General features: G+C 43.1%; 1 protein-coding gene and 1 pseudogene across 1 annotated transcript in view; both read right to left on the bottom strand.

Annotated features, from left to right (window-relative positions):
- L3hypdh (trans-L-3-hydroxyproline dehydratase) overlaps positions 1-27,436 on the bottom strand; it is a 642,804-nt gene that overhangs the window by 62,424 nt on the left and 552,944 nt on the right. The window lies entirely within an intron of this gene.
- LOC143437196 (U6 spliceosomal RNA) lies at positions 5,971-6,067 on the bottom strand (annotated as a pseudogene).

Raw genomic sequence — 27,436 nt, 5'->3', positions numbered from 1 at the left:
TGTAGACTCAACAGTTTTCAAATGTCTTTGACACGAGCTTGGTTGACTCCACAGCTGCAGAGCTTTTGCATATGGAAGGCTGTCTCTGTCTCTACATGTTTAGCCTCTTCCAGAAGAAAAGGATGTCACACATACTTAAACAATTCTATATGGATTTCATTTGTTTTTGTTTGTTTATGGAAGGTATTAACGGTGAGATGTATCAGTGAAAACCAGTCATGGTTTATTTTTCCATGGGCTCATTGTTTAGTGAGGAAGCCAGGCACTGAACAAAATAACAAATATTGAATGAGAAGAACGCAATTTGAAACTTACAAAGGGAGGAGCTTAATGCTCTTAGCCTCAGGTTATGGAAATAGCCGTTTCCTGGTCTTTCTGCATCTCATTCTCTCCCTTCTGTTATTCCTGTTATTTGGGGACTACATAGATGCCAGAGTGATCTTTCTCATAATAGAGAAGCTCACAACACTTCCTTTCTTCAAGGTCTCCCATGATTCCTTAACACTCATCCAAAGCTGTCACAGAATGTGGTACAACACAGGGGTTCTCTTGCCTTTCTCAGGCAAGCCATCTTTTCTTCTCCTTTGACCTCTGCTGAACCCCACTTGCAGGAAACATCTTTCCCTCTCTTTGGGTCTGTAGGAGTAGCCCTGAACATGCCACTGTAGGCTCTACATTTTCTTGAGATCCCTGGGATGAATGACAGGGGTCAGGTTGGCCCTCCTGGGATCCTGTTATATGACTATGTTAAGAGCTGGCAGTGCCTGGAGGACTGGTCCAACATCTATTTCTTCAGTAAATGGAAGAACATATCACCATCCCTTTTTGTTTCTTTCGTTCTTTTCATTTTCCGAGTCTATAGTTGTGATTACTGAAGTTAAGAGAGAGTAGCAACAAATGACTCGGGCTATTGAAGAATATTATATTGACTCTGGGATAAACAAGAATTTAATTTTTAAGAAGAATCCAAATGTGGGATGCTCAGCCATAAATAGAACACCTACACCACACCTGTGGGGAATCATGAAGTTGGCGTGTCCTAGAGGCCAGGCTATGAGGAAAGCCATGCCTCATAGAGTTTTCAGGTTAGAGCTCATGGTTCCTGGACCACTGTGTGCCTTTCAGTTCCTGAGAAACCGAGCCACTTCCTCAGGCAGTGAAGTTTTCAGGCTACTTTGTGTTCCTCTGTATGCTCTTTCTGAAGACAAGGAAGCATGGAGGTTGGCAGGACACTTGGTCTTAGACATTAACCTTGTGCGCCCTCCACAGCCTGCAATGGTCATTATATCCTGACAACTACTATTGTATTGGTCCTGACAATCACCACTATATTCTGTTTCTGATAAGGGTATAACAAGTCAATGAAACTGTCACACCCTCAGTCTTGCTGTGTTCTCTTTAGCTTAATTTAATTTCTTGGCCAATCATATCAGGTGACCTTAGCCTGGTAAGTAAATACAGGCACTTACAACATCCTTTCCTCCCAAAACTCAGGATCATTGAAATAGACAGGGTAGGAAGTATTCAAGAGCCAGAGTGGAGGATGGTTACAAAGAAATTGCCCTAGGGACACAGCAGGGCAGCTGCGCAGGTGAACTCACAGCCTTTGTGACAGCAAGTACAAGATCTGTGAAGTTCAATTCAGAGCAAATGTTAGCATGGAGAAGGGAGGTGGACATGAATGCCTAACCTTAGCTGAGGAATGACTGCCAATTGTTAGCTGCCTGGAGAGGGGGAGTTGGTTTTCTTTAAGGGTGTAGCCTCTGGAAGGTTGACGGTGCTCCAGTGGATGGCAACACATCCAAGAATACATGGGCAGCCTAACTTAGACTCAACAAGCATATTTAAGAAATGGTTGTTTCTTTATACATCAAAAAGACAAGTGGGTAGGGAAGGGATCAATCAGTAATCTTGGGGAATTGGTGGGGAGATGAGTATGAGTAAAACACATCGTAAAGAATCTTCTGCTGGGCGGTGGTGGCGCACGCCTTTAATCCCAGCACTTGGGAGGCAGAGGCAGGCGGATTTCTGAGTTCGAGGCCAGCCTGGTCTACAGAGTGAGTTCCAGGACAGCCAGGACTACACAGAGAAACCCTGTCTCAAAAAACCAAAAAAAAAAAAAAAAAAAAAAAAAAGCCAGCTCTAGCTTTTGGTTGTAAGATTTTTAAGTTTGAGAGCTAAAAAGAAGCCCTTATGTGGACAGCCATGCATTTTGCCCTAGGCAGTCAGCTTTGATTACAAAGGCTTGGAACCGTGACATATGTACCCTCATCAGCAAGTATCTTTCTCTTAAAAAATTTATAGTTTTACTTACATACTTAGAAAAGTCATTATTCTTCTTTGGGTGATATGTATGTGGAGTCCTCAGTGTCAACATTTAGAAAAGGGAACTCTACAGCCTGCCTTGTGAGGCATTCACTGTAGGACAATGAGCAGTTAGGAAGAGAGACAAGAACCTCAGAAGGCTCCTCACCCGGCTGGTCATCGGAGCTGCATGGAAGAGGCCATGGTATCCCAGAGACTCCTGGAAGTGACAAACGCCACAGTGTAGCACAACTTTGGAAAGCAGGAACTTCCTCATTCTGCAATCAAAAGCCCCCTGTCCTCATCAGTGAAGATCTGAGCACTCAAGAAAGGCACACTGGTTCCTCCTGAGTAGCTAGGCTCTGATTGTCGCCTCCTTCCAGGGAGACAGAAAGGGGAAGGGGCCTTTGTGCTTAAGAGCTACTAAAAAGTTGCCAGCATTAGGATTAAAGGAGGCATCGGGTTTTAGCATTAATGTGATTGGGGTTTTTCTGTCTCTGTTGGGGAGTCACTGAGCTTCTCAAGCAGGAGGACAATAATGGCATTTACTTAATTCATAAAACATCTGGGGGGGAACAAATGAGACTATACATGCAAATCGTGTCTTAAATGGCCTCTTATTGTGTCCCGAACAACCATTAGCTATAATTCTAATGGGTTTATTGTAATTTTCTTTTTCGCGGGTCATGATTGGGCCCAAGAGAGCCCTGCATTAACAAAGCTGCAAATCCCGAGTCAGGGGCTCCCCCTCGGTTGTGGTTAGACAAAGGCCCGGGGAGCACGCTGCTGCTGGCGATCCTCTGCGTGGCCAGCTCACACGCGGCAAAAGAAAAAAAAAAATCCCACGTTTTTTATTTTGGGGCACAGAGCTGAAAACGTTGTGAACTATCAGAAACTTATTTAAGCTTATCGTGTAATGTTTGAACAGGGCAGAAATTGCCTTGACCTTTAGTGATAGAAGACAAAGAGCTACCAGAATCAGTGGGTACCGAGGACCGTACCATTTGAAAACATAATTCCTTTTCCTTCTTCATAAGTCTTCCACAGCATGAGGCAGGAAAGTAATTTGTTTACAAGTGAAGGTCAGCCTTCCCTGAACACTGAGGTCCCAGCTCACAAGAAACTTTAAAAACTACCCCTTGTTTGTTTCTTTGTTTTTTGATTGTTTGTTTACAGGACAGTGAATGCAGATACTGTTCTTGCTGCAATGGAATTGAGGGAGAGAACATCGTTGAAGTGCTCTAAGATTAGCAGAGATGGTCACCCAAGACAGTCTGTCTTCAGATGCACTTACTTCGGAAAATAGAATTAAGTGCTGTCTCCATCTGAGAGACATCCTTGTCTGAGAGTGTTTAGACAAGGGGGAAATTTCAACCTGTCGGTGGCATGCCAGCCACCATGAGGCGCGGGGGTACCTTGGTTTATGGTTTAAACTGATGTTCAGGGTATGTTTGGAATCCAGGTATGTTGCTGGCAGAAGGTAAAAATAAAGGAACTGGCTTCATGGTTAACGTTTCTGCAGACTGAGAACAGTGTAGCAAGTATCAGGAAACAGCTGTGGCCCTCTTCCCAGATGCCATGTTGAAGGTTATCATTGCCCAGAGGAATAAACCATGATCACACACATAAACCTAACATAGCAATATCCAGAAGAAAGAACATCTAAAATGCTGTCCCCAAAGCATAGGATGGTTCTTTAAGTTAAATGTTGGCTGGTGCACTGAAATGAACGGATTCTGAAGCCTTTGTGGAAGATCCAAGTTAGAGAAGTCGGCTGGAGAGGCATTTCACCACAGGTAACGTGTGGGGTTTGTAGGGGGTAGTTCTATAGAATCCACCTTACAGATGTGATTGGCAGCCACTGAGATAGTGAGAATGATCTTCTCTTACCCTGGCCAGCTTCGCTGTCATTTTAGCAACTGGATGCAGGATGAATGCAGGGACTGGTTGCCATAGCAACAGCATCTTCAGGAACGGTGATGAGAGAAATCACTTCTCTCTGAATGCTAATAGGTTGTCACGTTCATCTTAAGCCAGCTGTTTCCCACTGTTTGCCTGATTGCCATGAAGCCAAAGCGATTATTTACAGATTAAGGGCTGCTGTTTGCTTTGATCATCTTGGCCTTACTTTATTCTGGATCTTCCAGGACAAGGAAAAAATAATAATTTAAAGCAAAACACTAAGGGTTAAGTTTTATCTGAGGTTTGTGACTTTTACTTTAAGGAAGCAAGGGCTTATAGACTTAGAAGCCATTCTATAAGCAGGAACCATCTAATGTTAAGGCCAATTAGGCTGGGCCTATAAACCACAAGCCCTGTGGAGGCTGAGCCCTGCTGCCTGTGCATACATATGTGCTGGGATTCTCTGGAATTCTGCCACTAAAGGGCGGCGTGAGCTTGTGAAGGGCATCATCCTGAGACAAAATTGGTGCATGAGATTATTTTTGAATCTTGAAGTCACTTGGAACAGAACGTTTTAGTCTGTCCCATCATTAGCTCCAAGTAGAAGGAAGATAAAAGACTCCATTCATTAATGGGAATAAAGTTGGATGCAAGTTTTCCCCACATCTGACCTATTGTTGAGCAGATGCCATGGGGTTAGTTAATTGCTACATAGGTCGCCCTTCCATTTCTGAGGAGTAGAAATCTTTGGGAAAATTGAATTGTACAAAGTGTTTAATTTCCTGGTTTACGTGAGACAGAGTCCTTAGTCTGTTATGTGTTTGTGTGGCTTCTACTCAGCTTTTACAAACCTCAGTTTCACAGATTTCTTATGGAGATAAAGATAAACAACAGCAACAGACCCTAAACAGTTCAATATGGAGCAGTAGTTTTCAACCTGTGGGTCATGACCCCTGTGGAGGTTGAGTGACCCTTTCACAGGGGTTGCCTAAGACCATCAGAAAACCACAGATATTTACATTATGATTCATAACGGTAGCAGAATTACAGTTATAAATTAGCAGCGAAAATAATTTTATGATTGGGGGTCACCACAATGTGAGGGGCTGTATTAAAGGGTCGCAGCATTAGGAAGGGGAAGAACCTCTGACATAAAGGGAGCTGGTGAGATTAAATTAGGCCTCTCATGAGGAGCACAGAGCACTCTATACCACCCATGGAATGTTGCTATTAAAGCCATTGTCATTACTATTTTTTACTATGAGGATGTCTTTGGTGGTCTCAAGCTCGCACTAAAACACTGCTTAATGCAAAGTCCTAGAGGAGATGCTTATTGCAGAGTCTAACTGAATGCCAAGGTCCCTCGACTGAAACGATGTCTGTCTGGCCAGCCATTGCCCTGAGCTGGGAGTGGTTTGGAAACCACAGCATGGCATAGATTCATGTAAGTATGGTTTTTTTTGTTTGTTTTTTTTTTGTTGTTTTTTTTTTTTTTTTTAAAGAAAAATTTGCCTTTGGATCCTTAACATTCACTAAAAATAATATCGAGAAAAGTGTAATGGTACAGGAACATATCCCTAAGTTAACAAAGGTCAATTGTGAGCTAATAGGATGTGACCATTTTATGTTACAGAAGAAAGAGATACAGGGTGAAGTGTGCACATGTGTGCTCCTGAGGGTATATAGTTTCACTAGCAGACTACTCCAGTAGGCATCCCTGGGTCTTGGAATTACAAGAGATATTTTATTTTATTTTATTTTATTTTTTATATGGAACGATTCACGAATTTGCGTGTCATCCTTGCTCAGCATCTTCTCTGTATCGCTCCAATTTTAGTATCTGTGTTGCCGAAGCGAGCACTACAAGAGATTTTAATTTTAAGATTTTTCATCTTTAGTTGATGTATTTTCGACAATTAATATGGACTGAGTTTGTACTTTTAGAAATGGTGACTTTAAAAAGGAAACTGGAGTTGCCCTTGAGTGTGTCTTTCCCGGAAGCTGCTTGTCGTGGCTGTTTTTAAATCATGCCAGGCTGAAGAGCAGGAACAGTCCCTTGGGGGCATCGTGCAGTAGCTTGGCACCTCGTTAGAGTTGCTTTGTCTTTTCTGGGATCACTAAAATTGGCTGCATCTGCTTTGAGTCTCAGTGTCCAAGAGGACCAGATCACAGGTGTCACCTTGTCATCCTGAAGTCCTTCAAAGCGTTCTCTGTGCACAAGGTCCCCGATGACTACCGTTGTGCTGATGTCTGTATTGCAGCAGTCAGCGGAGTCCTAGCTCCTCCTGGCTGCTCACTGTGGCCTTTGACTGACTAACTCTCAGCCCAGGGATGCTCTGGCTCCAGATTGGCAGCCAGGAGAGTGGAGGTGTAAAGGTAGCTGCAAGGGGGTCTTCTCTCCTCCTGCCCCTGGGGTCCAGATGACCTCTCTTAAAGGGAGATAATGCCATTAGAGTCAGAGACACACTTGGACATAACAAGAGGCTCCCTTTCCAAAGTGGCACTTTGTGCCTCCTGTGTTGAAATTCAATTACTTCCTGCTGCTGACCTATATCTCCCCCTCCATGGAGCACTGCGAAGCTGCAGCCCGGTGTGGGGAGGAAGCTTGCTTTGCCTCTGAGAAGGCGAGCAAACCTGGAGTTAGAGCCTCAGAAGTCTGCTAATGAGACCGAGTTACTGGTGTTGTGTTCGGGAAAATAACTGACTCTGCCTCCAGCTTACAAGTGTTTCCTCACGATTGCCAATTACTGCTGATTAAAAAAATAATAATTTCCCATCCTGAGAAAACATATCTCAGAAATGGAATTTAATGAGCAGACCCAATGGAATATCATCAGTGAGTCATTTTTAAAGTTATACTCTACAAGTTCAAGTAGAAAATCGGCAAGAGTAGACATTTGGGTGGGCAGGTCCAAGCAACGGCTCGTGCTGTTCAGGTCAGAAGTGCGTTTCTTATAGTCTTCATGGCCTCTGTGTAATATTCAGTGACGAAGGAAGGGAGAAGCAGCTCTGGCTCAAGGGAGCTGGGGCTTTGCAAAACTGCCCTTTGCCTGCTGCTGAGGGGACACCTTAGTAATGGAACTTGAACTGTGAACTGTCTGTGGCTGGGTCAGCAGCATTTCTAGGATGCCACTACTGGGGTTACAATAGTTAAGGCACAGGTTCTCAACCTGTGGGTCGAGATCTCTTTGCAGCCCAGTGTTCGTTCACCAGGCCTTAATCCAGCAATTCTCAACCTTCCTGATGCGGTGAACCTTCTCTTCAGTCCCTAATGCCATGGTGACCCTCCCCACCCCAATACAAAATTGTTGTTGCCATTTTGCGACTGTAACTTTGCTACTGTTATGAATCATAGTGCAAACATCTCTGTTTTCTGGTGGTCTTAGGCAACCCCTGTGAAAAGGCTGGTCAACTCATTCAGGGGTCGCGACCCAGAGGCTGAGAACCTCTATTCTAGTGCCCCCAAACTGGTAGAATGGCTACATACTACAAAGGAGACTTCTTAGATTGTCTGTCAGGATATGTGCTATGGCTGCCGCACACTGGGGACGCTGAGAACCAAGTAGCTAGTCCGTCCACAGTCATGGATGCCTCGCAGTCCCCAAGTGTGTTGAAATCTGGACAATTTATGGAGAGCCACTGGTCTTCAGTGTAGGAAGAAAGAGAATCTGGGCTCTAATGTCCAGGAAGGACAGCAGCAGCAGAAGCCCCGCTGCCGAAGGTGCTACCCATTCTGAGCAGGCTTGCTACTCTCAGTTAGTCCTCCTAGGAAACATCCTTACACATGTGCCTTCCCCCAGGTGACCTTCTTAGTTGAGTCTACAGCCAATCAAATTAACAGTCGAGATGAACCTTTGTGAGTGTTATTCACCAGAGGTCCAAAACAGCTGAAGACAAAGGAAGCATGATGTAAGAGGATCTGGAAAACAAAAGACAGGGAACAAGAAACCTATAGGGAGTCAGGGTTAACTGACATGGTTATCTCTTAAGCCCCTATGTTTAAAATTACAAGATAACTCTTTTTTCTCCCCAAAGGTCTGTATTTAGTATTGTACCTCCCCTGGACCCCTGCATTAACTCTTTTCCCACCGGAGTTCCTTGCCAAGGGTTTCTGTGTCCTGCAGCCATGAAGCACCTGGAATGCATCTCTGCATAGTTCCTCAGTTCCATTTCAGGACTGTTTTGCAGAATTGTCTGTTGAAAGTGGCTCATATGCAACGCCTGTCTTAGTATCTTCCAGTAGTTAGTTGTTCTCAGCTGCAAAGTCAAGCTATTGGCATCCCCTTTAACATGCCACCCTACTGGCATCCCCTTTAACATCCCACCTACACACTTTGGCCGTAGCCACACTCTATCACATAAAGCCCCCGTTATGCATCTATGCAGTGGCTTCTGTTATACTGCCTGCATGTAATGCTGTTGCTCTAACCATTTCCCAGTGCTGACGTGTTCCTGATTCTTCAAGGCCAGAGCAATGGCACCGTGTTTAGGCAGCTTGAACCAACCCCTCTGTGTCTTTGGATGCAGGAAGTTTTCTGTGTTCCACATCTTTGTGTTCTCGTTTCCTTCACTGTATTGGGATCCAATGGGTTGAATGTCTAACAGTTTCTTGTCCAAGACTGAAAAGTTTGTGGAGTACAGCTGTGTTCTTGGTATCTTCAGTGCACATGACTCATAGTCTCTGATATAGGGCAACTCTCTAAATACAGCGTATTTTTACACATGATTATGTTTTCTATTTTAACTTCTATTTTAAAAATTGTATACAACAGAAAGTCATTCTGTTAGCCTCATTTTTTACAGTTTGCTGTGTGATACTGAATGTTTACTTTCTACCTCGGATCAGCAGTGTGAGCTCAAAGTAATTCATAGACCATTCTGTGACTTTGTTCCTCATCTATAAATTGAGTATAACATTGGGTGTTGTCTAGCCCATAGAGGGTTTATGGAGGTTAAATAAGTTAATATTATGTATGGTATTTAAGACAATGGTTGGTCTGTACTGAACCAGCATTTTAGGACAAATGAGAAAGCAATTGGAGTGTGGGATGAAACTGAGGAATAGAAATCACACATGTGTGATGAAGAATAGGTTGAGTGGGGGCTGGAGAGATGGCTCAGAGGTTAGGAGCACTGGCTGCTCTTCTGGACATCCTGAGTTCAATTCCCAGCAACCACATAGTGGCCCACAACCATCTATAATGGAATCTGATGCCCTCTTCTGGTGTGTCTGAAGACAGCATGTATTCACATATATAAAATAAATAAAAAAATCTAAACAAAAAATATGCTGAATGGCAGAATTTTGCGACTGGAAGGCATTTTAGGGTTAAACATCTTTTAAGTTTTCCATGGAGCGGGAAATCGCCTCCTCTCAGGATTGACTCAGTGGCTCTCCCACATCACTAGTTAATTAAATGAAAAGCTAGGGCTTTGCTTTTTCTCCCAATAGAAGTATCTCCCCATCATCTGTAAGCCTGTTTTAGTCTGTTTCTTATTATTTTAGCAGACAAATGGAGACTGGGTAACTTATAAAGGGAAGATTGTTCTTTTGACCACGATCTGAGCTGAAGCTCAGAGAGCAATGAGGTCTTGACACACATTCAGCTTCTGGTGAGGGCCTCAGCTGGAGAGCAGAGGGGCTACTGGCATGCGCAGAGAGAGGAAGAAGACAAAGGAGCTGACCTTTTTCCAGGAGAAGAAACAATCCAGTTTCACAAGAAAAGCATTGAGCTCTCTTAAGGGCTGGATCACTTCTTAAAGGCCCCACCTCCCAATCCTGCTATATTAGTGGTCCAGTTTCAACCTGCATGTTTGTGGGGACAAACTGTATTCAAGCCTAAGGGAGATCTTTGCTGTCCCCTCTTCTGAGACACACCTGAATCCTTCAATTATCACCTCCGTGAGAATGGGACCTCCCACATGTGCAAGGTCTATGAGTCCCATGGTTCCTCAGTGCCTGGCCTCACTCACTGGTCACTACTTATCAATAAACATATGAAATAATCTGCAAATATATTCTCATCCCTTTCAAAGCTTCCGTTTCTATACCACATGTTACTGTATCTCATAAGAAACTTCAAAAGTAGTCACCAATTTTAAAAATAAGTGAAGAAAATAAAAAGATTTACAATTTTCCATTTGTATGTTTTATCCACCATTGATGGGAAGTGAGAGATGTTCAGATAAGGGTTACTATTTGTAAATTTCTAAGACATTTTTATGTGTGTATGTGTGCACTTATTTATTGATGTGTGAATATATTTGGCTAAAATAGAATTTACTTTGCTATGTCAATAACTCAAGACTCTTACTATCAGAACCACTGGCCCCTAAAGGACACGGCCCCTATGCTAGATGAATTCTGTCTGACCTTCTCGGAAGGCAAAAGGAGCGATGCTGAGTTTAGAGATGTCATTAGACTAATTACTATCCATGTCTGCTTAGCTCAGTGGTTCTCAACCTTCCTAATGCTGCGGCCCTTTAATACAGTTCCTGGTGTTGTAGTGACCTCCAGCCAGGAAATTATTTCCATTGCTACTTTGTAACTGTAGTTTTGCCACTGTTATGAATCGGAATGCAGACATCTGACATGTGACTCCCAAAGGGTTCTTGACCCACACGTTGAGAACCACTGACTTAGCACATGGTTCTCTTCTAGAAACCATCAGCCTTTCTGGAATGCTAGCTCCTATAGTGGAGGAGGCAGAGACGTGTAGACTTCCTTTTGCATATCCATGTATTCCTTTAGATATTGGGGGCATTACCAATCATGTGCTCATTAGACAAACTTTTACCTGGGATCAATTTTATACCAGGTACTCTCATACATCCTTAAGATGAATCAATGAACAAACTGGACAAATATCCTTTCTACCATGGAGCTTATAATCCTAGCAGAAAGAAACAAATTAGTACACACAATAAATTAATTATATAGAATTCTAACAAGAAACCAGTGCTCTGGAAGACAGTAGAAGGTGAGGGGGTGTTACCTACGAGCACAAGGGTCAGGGAAGAGTGAAACAGCTCATTGATAAGTGACATTTGAAAGATAGCATAGAAGGAACTGAGGGGCCAGGCAGTAGTGGCACACGCCTTTAATCCCAGCACTTGGGAGGCAGAGGCAGGCGGATTTCTGAGTTCGAGGCCAGCCTGGTCTACAGAGTGAGTTCCAGGACATCCAGGGCTACACAAAGAAACCCTGTCTTGAAAAACAAAACAAACAAACAAACAAACAAACAAAGGAACTGAGGGAGTTCGTGATAAAGAATATTCAAGAGAAGACCCCTGGGCACAACAGTGCAAAGGCCCTGTGGCCAGGGCATGAACATTCAACCATCTATTAAAAAGTCCAGTGTTGTGGTGGTACTTGGATTTCATCACAAATTTTGAAGAAGTATTCTGATTAGAAAGAACATCACCACAAACTCTAAAGATAGCTCCTGAAATCTGTGACTCGCTAAAACTTCTGTCTTCTTTTTCAGGTGTCTTCTTGGTTGCTCTGATGTTGAGGATGGTAAGCCCATCCTGGCATTTGAGTTGTCGTGGAAGTCCCAAACTGAAGCGTTCTCTCCTAGAGCAGGGCAGAGGGCTAAGACAAAACAGGCATCTCCTAAGACTCAAGGAGCTAAGAAGGAGGGGTGGGGGTAGGGGTGGAGGGAGGGACCAAGGGGAAAGGTGAGGGGTGGAGGATGGGATAGGAGGCTAGGGTTCAGGACAGGTAGCTCAAGGAGTCACAATGTTCCGAAACCTTCCCTGAGGCCAAGCAGTAAGCAATTGCTAGAGAGAAGAGGCTCTCCCTGGAGCTGCCTGCAGGCTCAGAGAACTCCAGGCGCAAAGCTTGCGGTCACCTGTGTGGGCTGGGCTTTCAGTGCTCAGGCTGAGGTCGTCACTCATATCCCTGTAAGTAACCCCAAGAAGAAAATTGGTTCACCAACCTAAACTGGGTCATTATCCATTCCTTGTCATTGGTCACCTGCCTGGAGTGAATACAGGCTTGTTCACATCTTCCTGGGTGAAGCCTCACAGCTGGGGCTGTTAGAAGTTTGACTAGAGCAAACATTTTGAACAACTGGAGAGCTTTTTTTTGGAAAACGTGGGGATGAGGAATTTATTTATGTTAGAGTGATCAAGTAGCTGTTGCCTTTTAGGTTGTTCTGTGGAAACACACTTTGCATGTGTTCTAATGTATGTAACAGTCTGATTAAAGGCCTTAAGAAAAATGTGGCATGTGGTGTATTAACAAAAGCAGACTCCACACACATCCTCCGACAGCTGAGAAGCAGATTCCTGTGGTAACATTGCTGAACTATAAACAACACCATAATAATGCTTGTAATTTACAATGTCATCAGCTAAAATAAGAGACAATTATTGTAAATTACATTGCTAATATTTGAGAAACGGAGATCTACTGTTACCAAATCTAATTCCTGTGACTTCCACGGGGCCCTGAGCACATTATAAGATTACTCTGGGTTCTGAGCATGTCTCATTAAGGCAGCGGCAACCACATTTTTTTGAAATCACTCTCCTGGGAGGTTTGTTGACTTAATGGTGCCAGGAAGAAGGCATATTTTTTTATTAAGCCTCCATAGTGCACAGGCTTCCAAAGAGGGCTGTGTCCCAGTGACACACTAAGTCAGGGTGTGGCTGTTCATCTATGCCAGTGTCCCAGTGACACACTAAGTCAGGGTGTGGCTGTTCATCTTTGCCAGTGTCCCAGTGACACACTAAGTCAGGGTGTGGCTGTTCATCTATGCCACTTCCATGCAAAGTGAAGGCAGTTAGAAGCCAATGTGAAACATGGTACCATATTAAAAAGTGTCAGAACATAAGCAGACTGAAATAAACCACTGTAAGCGGTGTTGTTATAGACTCTGGATGACAATGCATTGGGTTGGAACATTAATGTTGAGACTAATTTTTCCTCTTTATAACCACGGTCATTTACCTTAATTATTGTTATCAATGACTGCTAAGCACTTCCTGGGACTGTGCACAGTGTGTGTGTCATTTGATCATCCTTACCAAATCCTATTAAACTGGAAGCTATTATTGGCCCCATTTTACAGAGCACAGGCTGAGCTTTCCAGTGCGTAGTTCCGTGGTTGAGAGGAGGGCCAAACTGGGATCTCATCCCAAGATCTACATCGAATCATGGTGCTATTTTGTGAGCGTTGTCAAAAGGTGAAAATCAAGAAAGAGGAATCTCAATTCAAAATAATGACAAAGTCTCTGTATACCAGCTTCTACACAGCAGGCTGTAACCATCAATGATCAATCAATCATCACTCAATCGATCCATCATCAGTGGGGAAGGAGAAGTCAGGCACCACATTTGGTCACATTTGTGATCCCAGCAAGACACTTATATTGGAAAAAATAATGGAGTTTAAAAGTATTAGACTATGACAGTTTTGTAGGACAATAATTGTATGTATCTGATATGGGGTTTATTTCTAAAACCTTATGAAAATGATGTGATAGGAAATATTAGTAAAAAAATAAACACAGTTTTAAGTTGCATTGGGCTTGTGGACACACGCGCACACACACACCCAACTATATAACTGCAAATCCTGGATTCTTTAATTACTTCCTTCAACCTGCCTGGTGTATGTGTGTGTGTGTGTGTGTGTGTGTGTGTGTGTGTGTGTGTGTGTGTGTATTCGTTCATGTGGGCTCAGCGGCAAGCCATGGGGTCAGTTTGGATGTCCAGAGGACAACCTGTGGGAATCAGTTCTCTTCTTTCACCATGTCGGTGCTGGGGATTTCAGACTTGGCAGCAGTGTCTTCATCACTGGGTCATCTGGCCAACCCTATTTTATATCTTTATAGAGTACATTCTGGTAACCCAGTAAATGCATACAATATGTACTGATGAAATCAGGGTGTCCAGAACTTCCAATTCCTCAAACATTAATTGCCTCCATGGGTTAGAGATTCCAGATCTATTTTCCCATTGGTTTTCAATCTACCCTTGACTGCTGTGGTAAATAGTTCCTGCGCTGAGAATACAGAACCCCGGAGCCAGCCATCCCTTCTGCATTTCAATGTGCGGTGGCTAACTTCTTTCCCTCTCACCTCCCACCTTCGGAGTCTCACGTGACCACTATTTCTCTATTCTTCAACGAGGCTGACTTTTCAGTTTACGGAAATGAGAGCCTCTAGTGTTGGTCTTTCTGCATCTGGCTTTTATCACTTAACCAAATGACCTCCAGTCATACCCACACAGCTTCAGTCAACACCATTTCATTCTGTTTATGGCTGGATACAATTCCATTATAGAACTCTCATTCGCTTTACTCAATGGTCTGCTAATGGCTACCTTGTTTGCTTTTGTTGCTTAGCTGCTGTAAGGAGTACTGGAAGAAATACAGCAGGGCGCACAGATCTCTTTTGCACATGGTTCCGTCCATTTACTTTGGATTTATTCTCGGTGGTGGGACCAGTGGATCCCATGGATTCTGCCTTCAGCTCTGTCAGGAATCTCCGTGGTGTTTTCTGCTATGGCCATATGAGTTTTCATCTCCTTCCTCAGCATGTGGGAGGCCACAGCATGTGGGAGGGCCCTTTCTTAGCATCAGCATTGTAATTGCAAATTTCCCAGAAGACTGGTGATACACACCTTTTCTTCTCGGGAGGGACGTGGGTTTTATTTAAGGAGGGAGATCTCACTGTGTCTCAAGCTGGTTTGGAACTCAGTATGTAGCCCAGGCTGCCCTCCCAGTCTTCTGATCTTCCTCCTTGTCTCCTGAGTGGTGGAATTACCGAGTATTTAAATGTCGAACATTTATATGTCTTATTTGATAAATAACTGTTCAGATCTTTAAACCCTTTTTTTTCTTTTCTCTTTTTCCTTTTGAAATAGGGTCTCCTATAGCACAGGCTCTGCTCAAACTTGCTATGTAGCCACACGCGATCCTCCTGCCTCTCCCTCTAAGTGTTCACTTTAGCCTTTCCTTGTTCAGTATGGTGTTGTCTGTGAATTTTTCACACATGGCTTTTACTATTCTCAAATATTGTCTTTCCACGCATAACTTAAGTGGCTGTATTTAAATTATGAAAGGCTGTTGAAGCTGACCATAGGCTCGCTTATCTATTGGAAGTGTTCGTGTAGCTGTGATTCTCCATCCGCCTGAATGAGATATATTGCGTTTATTGATTTACAAGTGTTAATTCTTTCTTTCATCTTTGGGATGAATTCCACTTGATTATTATGTGTGACCTTTTTGGAAGTGCTGTGGGATTCTGTTCACAAGTGTTTTGTTGAAAGTTTTTGACTTCTTTATTCACCAGCAAATCTTACCTCATAGTTCTTTTTCTTTTTGTTGAGTCTTTGCCTGGCTTTAGTATCAGGGTGATGTTGTCCTTGTCAGAATAGTTCAGCAGAGTTCTTTCTTTTTGTTTTTTGTTTTTTTTTGGGGGGGGAGGGGCAGGTGGGTAGGGGTGGTTTCAGAAAAGTTGAGCAGTTAGTTCCTTTTACCCTTCGGAATAGCTTTAGAAACTCTAGTATGTTTTCTATAGTTATCCTGCTCTAGACTCTTGGTGTCGATGATGATGGAATAATTTTACTGCTTCAAATGTTTTTACAGCAGAGTTTTAGATAGACTTTTAGAAACAGCTCCCAGAACACAAGCACCATGACATCAAATATGGAAAGTAGGGTGACTGACTTGGCCGAAGAACCCCTGTTGCCAAGATTGCTTCTGAACACACAGGCTCATGGGCTTACAGGGCTTGGTCTATGGTCACTTGGTCCCACACACTTGGGCAAAGAGCATCATGGGAGAGTAGCGCACGGCCGAGGTGAAGCAGAAAGGAATGAGGAATGGCGGGGCTCGACTGACATTCTCTCTTTGCCCTCCCCCAGAGGCCGGTACTGTCCATGTTCACGGTGGGTTTTCTCCTTTCAATTAATCTCCTCTGAAAATGCCTTTGCTGATATCCCCAGAGATGCACCTGACCAATTTCCTAGCCCAAACTGACAATGTAGATTAGCTATCCTAAGTCTGCCCCTTACCAACTTGACATCCCAATGCATGAGCCTGTGGGGACATCTCACATTCAAACTATAACAGTAAGTGATCAGCCCGAGGAAGCTGAATTGTTCATGTACATTCTCGAGCTGCTGCTGGTTCCTGGGAAACCAATCATCTTGCCATGCTGGCATCTTGCCACACTCTGCAGCCCTCTCAGAATTACGTTTTGAGAACACAACTTCCCTCCGTCAGAGACAATTAAAGAGCTCATGACTGACTGAATAGAAACCACACAGGTATTTTAATTAAAAAAAAAAAAACAAACAAACAAATACCAGGAGCATTTTTATTTCAAAATATTTTGGGTATTCATATGTTAATTGGAGACATCTTCTGTTTTCCCAGTTTTGTTCCATTCACAAACTGAGACATCAGTAGTAGCACAAGTTACATAGATTCTGCTTCTATCTCTATGCCACTGTAGGAATGTGAGCGGAGCATGGACACTGTACTGTTATTGTTTTTTAAACGGCACAAGTCTTAGTCTGAAACCAGTGAGAAACTTGGAGACTGCCCACTGATGGTGAAGGACGGGGTTTGATTGGCACAATCAGGATCTTATGTTGTTTCAGTCATGGCTTTTCTCATATTTGCCTCAAAACCGGGAATTCTAAAGCTCTCACATTTTATGAGATTTCCTTATTCATTATTGATATTTCAGGATATTAGAGTGGAGACTCTCATCCATTAAGCTCAGAAACCTTCATGCTCTCTGAATGACACTTGCGCACCACATTGCTTTGGGGACGTGTTGCAGAGCTGTGAATTTAGCACAGAACAGAATGACCAAGCTAATGATTCTAAGACTCTTTCCCTTGCATATAATTCGAGTTTTCCATCACCTTTTAAAAATGATACCTCATAGAATCAAAGAGTCTTTGCTCATTTCTGCCCAATCTATTTTCCTGCCTCTGTAGAGTATCTGAATTTTGTCTCCATAGTTTCCCCCAGAATAGACTAAGGAGGAATCTGGTGGGTTTTTTTGGTTTTTGTTTGTTTGTTTGTTTTGGTTTTTGGTTTTTTGGTTTTTTGAGACAAGGTTTCTCTGTGTAGCCCTGGCTGTCCTGGAACTCACTCTGTAGATCAGGCTGGCCTCAGACTCAGAAATCCGCCTGCCTCTGTCTCCCAAGTGCTGGGATTAAAGGTGTGCGCCACTACTGCCCTAGGAGGAATCTGTTTTGCTTCAGTCATTTGACACCATGTTTGTCACAATATGCAGTTATCTTGTTGCTGCGACAAAATTCCTGGCAACAATCAATGTAAGGAAGAAAGGGATTGTTTTGGCCTACAATTCAAGAAGATACATTCTACCATGCAAGGAAGACAAGGCATCAGGGGAAGGCCAGCTAGTCACAATGTATCCAAAGTCAAGAAGCCAATAGTGAATAGGACTGTAAAATCTGAATCCCTGCTTCCAGTGACCCACTTCTTTTAGCTAGGTTCCACCTCTTAAGGCAGTAGTTCTCAACCTTCCTAATGCTGCAGTCCCTTAATTCAGTCCCCTATGTTGTGGTGACCCCCCAACCATTAAATTATTTAGTTGTTACTTCATATTTGTAATTTCAGTAGTTGTGAATCATAATGTAAATGATGTAAATATCTGATATACAGAATATCTGATATGTTAGCCCCAAAAGGGTTACGACCCACAGGTTGAGAACTGCTATCTTAAGGGTTCCACAACTTTCCAAATACTGCCACAGAGATCAACGATTCAAGCTTGTGGATCCATGGGACACGTTTTACATTCAAACCATAAAACCAGTCAACCATAACAGACTTTATCACTGCAGAGTGGTGTTATGAGTTCCAGGAAAACTGGCCCAGGGCTTCAATCATCAATTCAAGAGTTCTAAGGGTACAATCATGTCTAGGTACACTTTTAAAACTCTGGTTTAGGTTTCTATTGTACCAAATAAACAGAAAAATAGAAAATATGGCCAAGGAAAAGAGCCAAACTTTTGGAAACAGATGGAGTTTGGTGTCAGCATAACCACTGCTTGGGCTGATGGCCAAAGACAAACATTCAACACACTGCAACCTGACAAACTTCATTGATTTATGTGCTTGGAATATAGACACTAAGCCTATTTGCATGAAGTGACAGGAAGGTAAACAAAGCGAGAACACATTAGTGTGATGAGTTTTCTGATAAAGGAAAGTCCTTGAAGGCATAAAACAAAGGTATTTAGCTTAGTCCCTCCTGCCGAGTGCCTCGTACATGCCCAACACTGGAATGCTGTGCACACACTGTTTAATCTTCCCTAGAACGTTAGTGCTCATTTAGTTTGCAGGCAAGAAGCCGAGCGAGGCCATGATGTTGCCATCAAATTTGAGCTCCACTTTTACTGGCATTCTTTTTCTTGCCGTCTGTCATGACATTAGACCACAGCAGTGACTTTCCGACATACAACTTAGCTGGAATTAGAACTACACTTGGTGCAATTCACTGTCCTCAGCCCAGACAAAGAAAGAAGACTGATCACAATGGACTTCTGAGCTAATTACTTGGTCACAAGCTGTGATGCCAAAGCCACAAAAAAGGAAGGCAAAAGCAGTTCTAATAGAAATATTCTTCTGTGTGGCCTCAGGTCATATGGTCTAAACATTTTCGAGGTTTGGTTCTGTTTTTGTCATGGAGTCCAAGTTCCATGCTATAAGCAGAAATATGTGGCACATTTTGAACAAAGGAAATATGTACCCAACAAAGCATAGAGGCTGAACTGCCAGCCAGACAATTGCTACAAATATGTAGTCACTCACCAGGCAGGACACAACCACATGTGTTTCCAATGTGAAAGGCATTCTGGGTGCATATGCATCCACATGTACACATGGGACTTATTTCTCTGTCAATACAGTATCAAACATAGAAGATAGAGCATGCAAATTATTGTCTTTAAGTGAAGGACTCTGCTAACTTATTTTTTTTTTGCAGCCATTCAAAGTAAACAAACACAAAATCCAATAAAATGTCTACATTGCAAGGTTAAAAAACTAGCCAAAGTCTAGATCCCAGAAATTCTGAAGGGCTTTGCCTGCTTAGCAGTGTTCTAGTGACCACCCACCTCTTTGTAAGGCTCCTGCTCCCAACAGCCTGGGATTGTTGGTGGGGGACACACACGGTTTTCTATTTATGATTGATGTCCTTCAAAGGGGACATTTTTCCTTGTGTCATACGTGGAAATATATCAACAAGATGATAATCAGGTCGATGATTGTTGGACAGAAACGTAGTTTCCGAAATGATGAACAAACCCAGCAGAAAGCAAGCCTGGGGTTGAGAGAATGAAGTCACTCATGCCCTTTTTTGTCTCCTTTATGCTTTTCCATTTCTGATGTCCCGCCTCCATCTCTTGTGTCTCAGCTCTTGTGGCTGGTGCCCTTTAAGAGAACAATAGAGATGTAATTTAAAAATAAACGTAAACCCTGATGTCCTCCATACCCCAGTCTACATAATCATCTGCCTGTTTTATGTCCCTCTGCAGACCGATCATGGGTTCTATGGACCAATCGTCTTCTAAGGAAGAAGCTGTCAGTCACGATTCCTGATTTGAACAGCTTAGTGGGGCTTGCTTCATCTCTACCCACCATGTCCCATCCTATAATTCCTTATCCATATATGGAAGCTGTTCATAGTGCTTACACCTGTAAATCTCAGCATATGGGAAGTCAAGGAAAGAGGACTGAAAGTCTGAGGCCACCCTGGGCTACATAGTAAGTTCCAGGCCAGCCTGGAAAAGGATGAATGGTTAATCCAAAGTCATCTCTGTGCAGTGAATTCGATTTAAACAAAGTAGCCAATGATCTAAATACTGTGCCTCTGCTCTCTGTTGAACTCCTCCTCTGGGCTGAGCTCTTCCTCTTCCTGGAGTCCCATGGGATGCATCCTGACTTTATATTTCATTAGCCCTGTTGGAGGTTCCAGTTTTTCTTTCTATAAAGTCACAGTGAGCACCCAAATTATAATTTAGAGGCGTTTCCTTTCTCTCCTTTTGTACACCAGTGCAAGCTGTTAGGTTTTTCTTTCTAATTCTGTAGCAATTGGTCACCGTGTCTTTTACAGCTTCATGCATATATGTAAGTTGCTGAGCAGATCTGAGATCAGCAAAGAAGCCATTGCCTAGGAAAGCAGGCTTAGGTCTATGATGGATACAGGGTGAAGTCCTTGTTCTGTTTCTTGTGTGACCAAGGGGAAGTTATGAAGTGATTTTCCATAATCTTCCATTTCCTCATCTATAAATGTTTCCTCACAAAGCAGTTGAGTGGATTTAACAAGCCTCTGGTGCGTCATTTAGCCTACAGTATAGACTCAAAATGTTACCTGATGTTACTGTTTCAACACCATTAAAGAGCTTTTTATAAATACCCTAGATTGAGTTCCTACAGTAATCATCTCTAGAAAGCACAAGACACCCTAGGGCCTCCGGGGTGCTGGAGACATGAAGATATGGAAAAACGTCTGAAGCCCAAGCCTTGCAGTTTCCTATGTGAGTGACCTGGGTGAAGTACACAGACTGAGTCTTAGCCTGCTCATTTATAAGTGGGGGAGTTAGTAACCATGGCCCCAAAGGAATCAGCAAGGGGTACATCTCTTTATCAAGTTAGAGGTACCAGTTGACACCCCCATATCAAAAGACAGATTAATCAGTAACAAGACAACACATTTGTTTACTCCAAGTTTTATGTGACATAAAAACTTTGGGCAAAGAAGATGCAAAGGTGCAGGGAAACGTCTAATATTAAATTTTAGGGTTAGTAGGGGCTGGATACCCATGTAGAAATGTGAATGAGCAAAAGGTATGAATCACTGGTAAGAGGCTGGAGGTGGGGGTACCCCAAAGGGCCTGCCTGTTCAGATCCTTCTTGGGTTCTCTGTATAGAATTCATTTCTCTCATGTATGGGACAGTCCACTGTCACACGAAGGCATTCAACAGAGAAAGGACAAGGTCAGAGAGTGCCTTGTATTGGAAAGGAGGAATTCTGGCTTTTATAAATTAGTTTGAAATAGAAAGAAGGGCAGAGAGAAGGGGGAGGGGTGGAGTCAGAAAGACTTTGTTCTGAGTCACCTTCAAAGCACCCAGCAGGCGCCATACTGTGAGGTATTGTGTTCTCAGCTCTGATGCCCTATAGGTAGTTGGGTAAATTCAATGCTCTGATGAATTCAGACCAGGATTAGGAACACTCAGAAGGTGTTTATTGTTGTTGCAAAGGCCTTGCTGTGGTTCACAATTGAGGATTTCTGCTTGCTGTTTTAGGGGGTTCAGCTCTGGAGCATCCAGGCAGGCTGCGGTCTCACATTTTAGCATAGATCTTAGGGGAGACCAACGGAGGATAACTTAAGTCTGTATAGATGATCTCATGCCTGAAAGGACAGAGGTACTGTTGTGACAACAGATGACAGTGTGATCTAAACGAGGAAGCAGGAGAAATTGAAAGCCACATGCAGGTCTCTTAAAAAAGAAACAAAACAAAACTACCCTAAAAACCCTAAGTTCCCCAGTTTTCTACAATAAGCACGTGATCGCTTTATGATTAGTAAAAACACAGTTTATAGATAAAATAACATAAAATCTAGTTTTCCTGTTAGCATTCCTTCCAGGCTCTGCCCAACAGTTACCTGGCAACAGCCAGGTAGGCCTGGCTTGTAGAAAAAGGACTGTTTGGCCCTCCATGTTCTCTCTGCCCCTTCTCTCTGCGTTTCTGACTCTCTTCTCTCCTTGATCCCCTTTTCCCTCTCTCCTCTTCTTCATCCCACCTCTCTTTCCATGTGTTCCTGGCTGGCTTACACACCACACACACCACACACCACACACACACACACACACACACACACACACACACGGTCTCTACTCCCTTCTCAACTCCCCTTCTCATGCCCTAAATAAACTCTATCCTGTACTATACCCATAGTATGGCTGGTACCTCAGGGGGAAAGGATGCCTTAGCATGGGCCCGCGGAGGCACCCGCTTCCGCTGCACCATACCATGCTCTACAGAGCACATCCTGGCTCTTTTTTTTTTAATAAAAACACAACACTTCCTACCCTCCAGTCCCCATGACCTCTTTCATAATTTGGGTCTTTACCACAGACCCAACCTACTCCTTCTCTGCTAGGACGAGGGGTTGGGCATAGATGAACTAAACTCTTTAGGTATAACTTCTTAAAGAGACTGGAATGGAACTTTTGATGCCATGAAAATCCTAGATGGCTTCAGGGAAAGCCCTGGTTGTCACTGAGTACACTGGTAATAATTGTGAACGACTTGAAAGGTTGGTTCCCAAGCCAAGATAATATTTCCATTTTTATCCACAGTATCATCAAGTGTGTAAAGCAGAATAGTGGCCCTCCAAAGATGTCAGGACGAGGAACCCAGTCGTCTGCAGGCAACATCTTACCCAGCAATAAAAGCTTTGCCAAGAAAGGCTTGAGGTAGGAGAACCTATCAAGATTATACAGCCTAACGACACAGATTTGCTAAAAGTAGAGGACATTACTGAGCAGCACAGAGCTAGAAGGGGGATGGTGTGTAAAAGCTTTATCATCGCCAACACTGAGGATGGAGGGGGACAGCCATAGACCCAGGGTGCGGGAAACCTCAAGATAAGAATAGAACCTCGACATTTCATTTTACCAGATACCTAGCGCTTAAGATGGAGACATAGCTAAATATGTCTTGGTGAAACTGAGTTATGTGTGGCAGTTTGTGGTCACAGTAGAAAGATTTTTTTTTAAGTTAAAGTTGCAATACTTACCTGGTCTTGGAATATGACAGCTGAGATTTTGAAATCTTGGGAGGACATTTTTTTTTTTTTCAAATTATTGTGGAAAGAGAGACTTAGATGCAAAGCAGAGTACACTGCACGCCCTACTGTGTTAGACCCACCTCCGCCATCAAACTTCCTGCGTACAGATACAACCTCTCCAGGCTGTTTCGTCCCGAAATTACTTTTAGTAGCAATGGTTGCTGGAAGGGAAAATCTGTCCAATCTAAAAAATCTGTATCTCACTTTTTCTCAATTAGAATTTTTCTGCATCTAGGAACTTTGTAGGTAAAGGTTCCCAAGGTTTTGAACTCTAAGGTTCAGAGTTGCTTGTTTAATCCAATTAAACAATTGATTTTCCTGTGTGAATAAACTGGGTTTTCCCCAAACTAGTGGGACTTTTCATTTTTGCTGTGTTGAAGTTCTGTGACTCTACTGTCTTCTGTGGTGTTTGGTAGTGTATTGTCTCTTCAGTGTGAACATTAGTATTTTGAGGGAAAAAAAAAAAACCCTGACAATTCTACAATTCTTTCCTTCTATTTAATTAATTTATTTATTTATTGGTGAACTTTTATTAAAACATTTAAAATGTACCACCTCTCTGGTTTCCATTTTTCTTTTACTTCAACTTTGCCTCCCTTGAGTCCCTTGAAGAATCCCTTTGGTTTTTTCGTTTGTTCGTTTTTTGTTTTTTTTTTTTTTTTAACTATAATGGAATACTTGATACAGGTTGAAAGGACTCTGGCTAGCTCATAAGCATGGCTCTGGCAGGCCTTGCCATTTTTCAAGATTCCCTCTGTCTTGATTAAAACTGTTAGATTGCGTTCTTGAAGCCACCAAGGTCTAGTCCCTTATTTGGCCACTTCCTCCTCCTGAGGCTGACTTCAGGTCCAGCTGAAGTGGAAACTTAAGGGTTCTTTGGGAAGTTGGTTGAATGGTGCTTTGCTGGGGCAAACACGTGAAGGAATGTTTAGCTGAAGTGGACACAGATGAAAGGCTAAGGCCGACTCATGAAGGAATGTTCGGCTGAAGCAGACGTAGGAGAGAGGATGTTCTGTTAAAGCAAGCACATGAAAGGACATGTGATGGTGGATTCTTTGCTAACAGTATGCATCTATTGGTCCATCTTACAATGAATAGTTGAGCTGCATATGTCAGGACTCCATAGAGAGAAATGCACCAAAAAAACTTCTAGTGGTGTACTACAGTTTCCTGGCACTTCTGCAGACTCAGGCTGATTGGTAGAGTGATGTCAGCTGAGACAGATGCACACACACATGCTGAGGCAAGACCAGTAGAGGACATGAGATGTTTGAAGGGATATAAACAGAACTTGATGGACAGTGGTGGAGGCTGAGCTAGGCTTGCTGGCACAGCTAGCTGGGCAATGCTTGTGGTTCTTGCCTCTTCGCCGATCTTCGTTTCCCTGACAGAGGCACAGCCGATAACTTCTCGAGGTGTTCCTCCTGGCCTGGTCCCTCCTGCTAACTTGAGCCAAGGCTGAGGCCTGACTGTCTCTGCTAGGTGGTGCCACAGTTGCTGATTCATGATTCATCTTTGCTATCCAGACTCTACCAAGCTGGACTGCTGGTGTACCCATGAGGTTTCTGCGAGTGGATCGAGCTGCCAAACTGTCTGGTCTTTCTCTTCTTACAAAGCCACTAGGATTACATCAGGAGACGCTAATGGCTTTATCTTCCCTCAGAAGGCCCCTCTAATAAGGGATAGCCATTGTAGGCAGGTTCCATTTTCACCCTATCAATAACTCACAAAGATGCGTAGATTGCAATGCAGCCCTGGGAAGAGAAATCATATTCAACCTAACAGCCCTGGACTTGATTTCTCCTTCCCCTAACTCTTCATTTTTCTCCAGTTTATGGTGAACCTTTTTGTTTCTCTATATTTTAAATAAAGACTGATACCAATTAATATAGGGTGTCAGTGTGGAGTTGATCTTTCTACAGCATAGGAAGAGCAACTATGGGTTCTGTGTTCATACATACAAGATGTGTCTAAGGAGATCCTTCACTTTAGATTGCATGGCTAAAGAATGTCACACAGTTTAGTGGCCCAGTTGTCAAGTAAAGAGGAGCATGCTCGGAGTCGCTGGAGATGACTACGATCCATCCAGGCTGAAATCTCAGTCTCCTTAGGGATCAAGTTTCTACTACCGTTCCTCAACATCTCTTTGTGGGCTGTAACATGGCTCAACCCAAGCAGCTGGTACGTCTTTATTCAGTTGTAGGCAAGTTTGGACCAGTATTTAAAGGTTAAAAAATCTGGAGTCCAAATGCTGTGGGCAATGGTGACAACAGCAAAGACAACTGCTCAGGGAGAATAGAACTCACACAGATGCACACTCACGTGCACACACATATGTGCACACACACATATACACACAAGCACATGCACAGAAACACACATGCACAGCATATGTGAGCACGCATAAGCATGCATACACATACACATGCACACATACACCCATGCACACAGATACACATATGCTTGTCTCTTCCTGTTTTTGTTTCATCAAGGTTCCTAGCCTAGAAGATAGCATTATTCATGTTCAGGGTGAATTTTCCCAAGTTGATAACTAACATTACCAAAGGATCTTTAAAAAGGCGATTAAAATTAAGTGATGTCGTTAGAGCGAGCTCTAGCCTGATATGAACAATGCCACTAAGATTAGGACCTAGATATATACATTGCCAAAGCCACGTGACAAGAGGGAAAAGATGAGCGTTTATTAGCCAAGGTAAGGCAGGCCACAGAAAGTCCAGGATTTTCCTCGGTGTCACAGATAACTCTAGCCAGGCCTGCAATTTCTGGAGTTTATACTATATGCCAGGGTGCAGTCACTATGTGCTAAGGATTTTGCAAATATCATCTCATTTAATGATCCAGGCACACTGTAGGGAGAGAGCAGTTATTACTCACACTTTGCACGGAAGTGTCTTCATAGAACTTCTAGTTCCGGGCTGGTGAGATGGCTCAGTGGTTAAGAGCACTGACTGCTCTACTAGAGGTCCTGAGTTCAATTCCCAGCAACCACATGATAGCTTACAACCATCTGTAATGGGACCTGATGGCCCCTTCGGAATGTACACAATATGAAATAAGTAAATCTTTCTGAAAAAAAAAAGAACTTCTAGTTCCCCAAATTGTAAATTTATATTGTTATTTGGCTGCTAAGTCTGTAGCACAGTGTCATGAGACACCCCTAACAATGACACATTTTCATTCTTAGGGTTTTTATAAATGAGTTTCTTTTTATGCTTCGTTTCTATGATTGTGTATGACTTGGGGCTTTGTCCTGAAGCTAAAGCCTCTGATGACCTTTGACCTGCTCTTCTTGTCTTGGCTCATCTGGACAACTGTGTCGTAGAATCATAGACTGTGTGGCTTCCAACAGCTCATCTGGACAACTGTGTCGTAGAATCATAGATTGTGTGGCTTCCAAACAGCAGACAGTTATTCCTCACAGCTCTGGAGTCTGGACAAATCCCAGTGTGCTACAGAATAAAATGTCACCCAAGGGTCTGCTTTATGGTTATCAGTGGCCAATTTTTTGCTGTACTGTCTTATGGCAGAAGAAGCAAAGGCGCCACAAGGCCCTTTGGTTAGGGTGTCAGCCTCACACGTGGAGAGGGCCCTTTGGTTAGGGTATCAGCCTCACACGTGGAGAGGGCTCTTTTGCACGAGTTTTTGTCCCTCAAAGGCTTGACCTCCAAAGTCTGCCATGTTGGACGTTAGGTTTCAGTTGATGTGGGGCGCTCATTCAGCCTTTAGCAGTTCATGTTGATGAATGGATATAAGAAGGTAAACTAGCAAGCCCAGGGTCTCCTCGTTATGACAGATAACTGTCGCCAGACCTGCAATTTCTTGAATCTTTATTATGTGCCAGGTCACATTGTGCTGAGGATTTTGCAAGTATCATTTCATTTAATGATGCAGGCACACTACAAGGAGAAGAGCTGTCATCATGCACGCTTTGTGCATGGCCACAGCAAAGCCATGCTGACCAACTGGCAGACACACTAATGACCGAGAAAACTCGGCCCAGATGCATGTTCTCGGTGAGGTTCCTATTAAAGCTTTCATTTTTGAAATACTTGCTCTCGTGTTTAACAGTTCTTTCGAGGAAGCAGTTATTGAACTGAAAATCTGAGGCAACCCATCATCAGTATGGTCCCTACTGCTAAATTAATTGCTAATCTATTTTCTTTAGCATTTGGCACTGTCGCTTGGAACGTAAATTGGACAGATTTTCGTAATGTTGCTTTTGATTGACACTGCTGGCTTAATGGTGCGGGTAAGTGGAAGGAAATAGGAAGCTCCCACTTATCTTTCATCTGCTTCAACAGATTCTCATCACGGATATAGTCCTCATGCCCCAAGGACATAGGGAGCACACAA

The sequence above is a fragment of the Arvicanthis niloticus genome, chromosome 23 (genome assembly GCF_011762505.2).
Source record: "Arvicanthis niloticus isolate mArvNil1 chromosome 23, mArvNil1.pat.X, whole genome shotgun sequence".
In the NCBI taxonomy this organism is placed as follows: Eukaryota; Metazoa; Chordata; class Mammalia; order Rodentia; family Muridae; genus Arvicanthis; species Arvicanthis niloticus.
This window is presented reverse-complemented; position numbering and strand designations above follow the sequence as displayed.